The sequence below is a fragment of the Manis pentadactyla genome, chromosome 10 (genome assembly GCF_030020395.1).
Source record: "Manis pentadactyla isolate mManPen7 chromosome 10, mManPen7.hap1, whole genome shotgun sequence".
Classification (NCBI taxonomy): domain Eukaryota; kingdom Metazoa; phylum Chordata; class Mammalia; order Pholidota; family Manidae; genus Manis; species Manis pentadactyla.
The window spans coordinates 85,481,579-85,487,578 of NC_080028.1; positions in this window are offsets into that span (position 1 = coordinate 85,481,579).

Genomic DNA, 6,000 nt, shown 5'->3' on the forward strand with positions numbered 1-6,000 from the left:
CAGTAGCAGAGAAAGAGAGCGCCCTTCGAAACTGCCGAGCTGAATTCATTGTACGCAAGCGTTCCTCTTGTCAGCCAGGCTGCCTCACCAGGGCCTTCAGGCTTAAATGGCCACACAGGCGAGCGTCTGCCGCTCAGCAAGAGAGAGCTGTGCACCGTGTACGCTTCATTCCAAGGCGCTCGGAGTGCAGACGCACAGGACCGGCACGGAAAGCACGTGGCATGCTCAGTTTCTGTGTCCACTCCAACCACTTCAGTGATCACTTGAATGGGGCATCCTGCACTGCTTTCTTTCGGTCACGTCAACTGGATCCAAAGCGGACTTGCCTCCACTGCTGTTACTTCAAAGCACCTTGTTCTGATCCCTCTCGTGTGCCTAGTCCTAATGCCCGTTCGAACGTCTGCGAGATAGAAGGAAGTACAGCGAGGACAGCCTCCTGCTGCATTGTTCACTTAGTGTTCCATGTCACAGGAGCAAGTGGCACGCAAGGGGAAAGCAGCCTGGTATTCTCTCAGGGAGGTTCTCCTCAAGGCACGGTGGATTGTGTCCCCGCAAGAGTGTGGCATGAGGCTCTCCTGCAGCAGTTCCCGACGCTTCCCTACAGTGGCATCTTCAGGGCATTGCTACTACTCACCGGGTCGAGGCGGCTCTGTGCGCCCTCTTCTAGTGCCCTCAAGAACAAGGCCCACCCACGGCATTACCAAGCCGAGGGGAGAAAACAAGCACAGCACGAGAGGCTTTCTTCGGTGTGCTTGAATGCGGACGTCTTTAGGACTACCCTAGAGAATTTAGCCTAAGAGTCATAGCAAAGGATGGTCTCTCCCTTCAGGTCGCACAGAGAGAGAGAGAGAGAGAGAGAGAGAGAGAGAGAGAGAGAGAGAGGGAGAGAGAGAGAGAGCTGTGCTGCCCATGGTTTGATCAGGCTGACAGAGCTCCGGCCCGGGGCAGAGCTCTGTGCTCATGAGCGGACGATCAGCTGTAAGGAGCCCCAGCAGCAGCGTCCGCCCTTAAGTAGAGTGGTGTGTCCTATTCACAGCACACGTATCTCTTGGACTTAAAGCGCATTCACGGAGCACACCACGCACACCTCGGTTTTGTCATCCCACTCTGTGTGAGTTAGGAGAAAGTGACTCAGAGTGTTAGATCGTGAAGTTAGAGCTTCGGTAGCCCAGGTCCATTTCCGTTGCAGGTTTGACTTCAGCTTCGCTTGACATAAAGAGCAGCGCACTCGGCAGAGGCTCCTGCTCCTGCCCCTGCCCGCTTCGGGCCCACCGAGCAGAACGCCCATCCGTCCTGCTTCCAAATGCTGTGCAGAGCGCCACTTGCTCTGCTGCCTCCCCTGAGGCTGGGCAGAAGACCTCTTCACAGTGTCCCTGTGTCTGGGAGTACAAGTACATATAAGAAGCTCACCTTGCACAGCAGTGTTTAGCTGTCAGTCTGGATATGTCTGAGCAGCGAATCACGGGGACTGGGACCGCCTCAGAGCCGTCTCTGCAGGACCGCAGCTCTGAGGCTTAGGGCCCATCCGACACGGCGCTGTGGAGCGGCTTTGCACACACCTCTTGCTGATGTGGCTTGGGGCCCGAAGCCGGTGTGCACCCACCTGGTTTTCAGAGCTCGGCCGGTTGCACGGCAGACCGTCTTGCATAGCACGCCCACGCCCCGCCCCCGCCCCGCCCCGGCCCCACCCACCAGCCATCTACCCTGGACCTCTCTCTCAAGCAGCCGGGCAGTAGCAGAGAAAGAGAGCGCCCTTCGAAACTGCCGAGCTGAATTCATTGTACGCAAGCGTTCCTCTTGTCAGCCAGGCTGCCTCACCAGGGCCTTCAGGCTTAAATGGCCACACAGGCGAGCGTCTGCCGCTCAGCAAGAGAGAGCTGTGCACCGTGTACGCTTCATTCCAAGGCGCTCGGAGTGCAGACGCACAGGACCGGCACGGAAAGCACGTGGCATGCTCAGTTTCTGTGTCCACTCCAACCACTTCAGTGATCACTTGAATGGGGCATCCTGCACTGCTTTCTTTCGGTCACGTCAACTGGATCCAAAGCGGACTTGCCTCCACTGCTGTTACTTCAAAGCACCTTGTTCTGATCCCTCTCGTGTGCCTAGTCCTAATGCCCGTTCGAACGTCTGCGAGATAGAAGGAAGTACAGCGAGGACAGCCTCCTGCTGCATTGTTCACTTAGTGTTCCATGTCACAGGAGCAAGTGGCACGCAAGGGGAAAGCAGCCTGGTATTCTCTCAGGGAGGTTCTCCTCAAGGCACGGTGGATTGTGTCCCCGCAAGAGTGTGGCATGAGGCTCTCCTGCAGCAGTTCCCGACGCTTCCCTACAGTGGCATCTTCAGGGCATTGTTACTACTCACCGGGTCGAGGCGGCTCTGTGCGCCCTCTTCTAGTGCCCTCAAGAACAAGGCCCACCCACGGCATTACCAAGCCGAGGGGAGAAAACAAGCACAGCACGAGAGGCTTTCTTCGGTGTGCTTGAATGCGGACGTCTTTAGGACTACCCTAGAGAATTTAGCCTAAGAGTCATAGCAAAGGATGGTCTCTCCCTTCAGGTCGCACAGAGAGAGAGAGAGAGTGAGAGAGAGAGAGAGGGAGCTGTGCTGCCCATGGTTTGTTCAGGCTGACAGAGCTCCGGCCCGGGGCAGAGCTCTGTGCTCATGAGCGGACGATCAGCTGTAAGGAGCCCCAGCAGCAGCGTCCGCCCTTAAGTAGAGTGGCGTGTCCTATTCACAGCACACGTATCTCTTGGACTTAAAGCGCATTCACGGAGCACACCACGCACACCTCGGTTTTGTCATCCCACTCTGTGTGAGTTAGGAGAAAGTGACTCAGAGTGTTAGATCGTGAAGTTAGAGCTTCGGTAGCCCAGGTCCATTTCCGTTGCAGGTTTGACTTCAGCTTCGCTTGACATAAAGAGCAGCGCACTCGGCAGAGGCTCCTGCTCCTGCCCCTGCCCGCTTCGGGCCCACCGAGCAGAACGCCCATCCGTCCTGCTTCCAAATGCTGTGCAGAGCGCCACTTGCTCTGCTGCCTCCCCTGAGGCTGGGCAGAAGACGTCTTCACAGTGTCCCTGTGTCTGGGAGTACAAGTACATATAAGAAGCTCACCTTGCACAGCAGTGTTTAGCTGTCAATCTGGATATGTCTGAGCAGCGAATCACGGGGACTGGGACCGCCTCAGAGCCGTCTCTGCAGGACCGCAGCTCTGAGGCTTAGGGCCCATCCGACACGGCGCTGTGGAGCGGCTTTGCACACACCTCTTGCTGATGTGGCTTGGGGCCCGAAGCCGGTGTGCACCCACCTGGTTTTCAGAGCTCGGCCGGTTGCACGGCAGACCGTCTTGCATAGCACCCCCACGCCCCGCCCCCGCCCCGCCCCGGCCCCACCCACCAGCCATCTACCCTGGACCTCTCTCTCAAGCAGCCGGGCAGTAGCAGAGAAAGAGAGCGCCCTTCGAAACTGCCGAGCTGAATTCATTGTACGCAAGCGTTCCTCTTGTCAGCCAGGCTGCCTCACCAGGGCCTTCAGGCTTAAATGGCCACACAGGCGAGCGTCTGCCGCTCAGCAAGAGAGAGCTGTGCACCGTGTACGCTTCATTCCAAGGCGCTCGGAGTGCAGACGCACAGGACCGGCACGGAAAGCACGTGGCATGCTCAGTTTCTGTGTCCACTCCAACCACTTCAGTGATCACTTGAATGGGGCATCCTGCACTGCTTTCTTTCGGTCACGTCAACTGGATCCAAAGCGGACTTGCCTCCACTGCTGTTACTTCAAAGCACCTTGTTCTGATCCCTCTCGTGTGCCTAGTCCTAATGCCCGTTCGAACGTCTGCGAGATAGAAGGAAGTACAGCGAGGACAGCCTCCTGCTGCATTGTTCACTTAGTGTTCCATGTCACAGGAGCAAGTGGCACGCAAGGGGAAAGCAGCCTGGTATTCTCTCAGGGAGGTTCTCCTCAAGGCACGGTGGATTGTGTCCCCGCAAGAGTGTGGCATGAGGCTCTCCTGCAGCAGTTCCCGACGCTTCCCTACAGTGGCATCTTCAGGGCATTGCTACTACTCACCGGGTCGAGGCGGCTCTGTGCGCCCTCTTCTAGTGCCCTCAAGAACAAGGCCCACCCACGGCATTACCAAGCCGAGGGGAGAAAACAAGCACAGCACGAGAGGCTTTCTTCGGTGTGCTTGAATGCGGACGTCTTTAGGACTACCCTAGAGAATTTAGCCTAAGAGTCATAGCAAAGGATGGTCTCTCCCTTCAGGTCGCACAGAGAGAGAGAGAGAGAGAGAGAGAGAGAGAGAGAGAGAGAGAGAGGGAGAGAGAGAGAGAGCTGTGCTGCCCATGGTTTGATCAGGCTGACAGAGCTCCGGCCCGGGGCAGAGCTCTGTGCTCATGAGCGGACGATCAGCTGTAAGGAGCCCCAGCAGCAGCGTCCGCCCTTAAGTAGAGTGGCGTGTCCTATTCACAGCACACGTATCTCTTGGACTTAAAGCGCATTCACGGAGCACACCACGCACACCTCGGTTTTGTCATCCCACTCTGTGTGAGTTAGGAGAAAGTGACTCAGAGTGTTAGATCGTGAAGTTAGAGCTTCGGTAGCCCAGGTCCATTTCCGTTGCAGGTTTGACTTCAGCTTCGCTTGACATAAAGAGCAGCGCACTCGGCAGAGGCTCCTGCTCCTGCCCCTGCCCGCTTCGGGCCCACCGAGCAGAACGCCCATCCGTCCTGCTTCCAAATGCTGTGCAGAGCGCCACTTGCTCTGCTGCCTCCCCTGAGGCTGGGCAGAAGACCTCTTCACAGTGTCCCTGTGTCTGGGAGTACAAGTACATATAAGAAGCTCACCTTGCACAGCAGTGTTTAGCTGTCAGTCTGGATATGTCTGAGCAGCGAATCACGGGGACTGGGACCGCCTCAGAGCCGTCTCTGCAGGACCGCAGCTCTGAGGCTTAGGGCCCATCCGACACGGCGCTGTGGAGCGGCTTTGCACACACCTCTTGCTGATGTGGCTTGGGGCCCGAAGCCGGTGTGCACCCACCTGGTTTTCAGAGCTCGGCCGGTTGCACGGCAGACCGTCTTGCATAGCAACCCCACGCCCCGCCCCCGCCCCGCCCCGGCCCCACCCACCAGCCATCTACCCTGGACCTCTCTCTCAAGCAGCCGGGCAGTAGCAGAGAAAGAGAGCGCCCTTCGAAACTGCCGAGCTGAATTCATTGTACGCAAGCGTTCCTCTTGTCAGCCAGGCTGCCTCACCAGGGCCTTCAGGCTTAAATGGCCACACAGGCGAGCGTCTGCCGCTCAGCAAGAGAGAGCTGTGCACCGTGTACGCTTCATTCCAAGGCGCTCGGAGTGCAGACGCACAGGACCGGCACGGAAAGCACGTGGCATGCTCAGTTTCTGTGTCCACTCCAACCACTTCAGTGATCACTTGAATGGGGCATCCTGCACTGCTTTCTTTCGGTCACGTCAACTGGATCCAAAGCGGACTTGCCTCCACTGCTGTTACTTCAAAGCACCTTGTTCTGATCCCTCTCGTGTGCCTAGTCCTAATGCGCGTTCGAACGTCTGCGAGATAGAAGGAAGTACAGCGAGGACAGCCTCCTGCTGCATTGTTCACTTAGTGTTCCATGTCACAGGAGCAAGTGGCACGCAAGGGGAAAGCAGCCTGGTATTCTCTCAGGGAGGTTCTCCTCAAGGCACGGTGGATTGTGTCCCCGCAAGAGTGTGGCATGAGGCTCTCCTGCAGCAGTTCCCGACGCTTCCCTACAGTGGCATCTTCAGGGCATTGCTACTACTCACCGGGTCGAGGCGGCTCTGTGCGCCCTCTTCTAGTGCCCTCAAGAACAAGGCCCACCCACGGCATTACCAAGCCGAGGGGAGAAAACAAGCACAGCACGAGAGGCTTTCTTCGGTGTGCTTGAATGCGGACGTCTTTAGGACTACCCTAGAGAATTTAGCCTAAGAGTCATAGCAAAGGATGGTCTCTCCCTTCAGGTCGCAC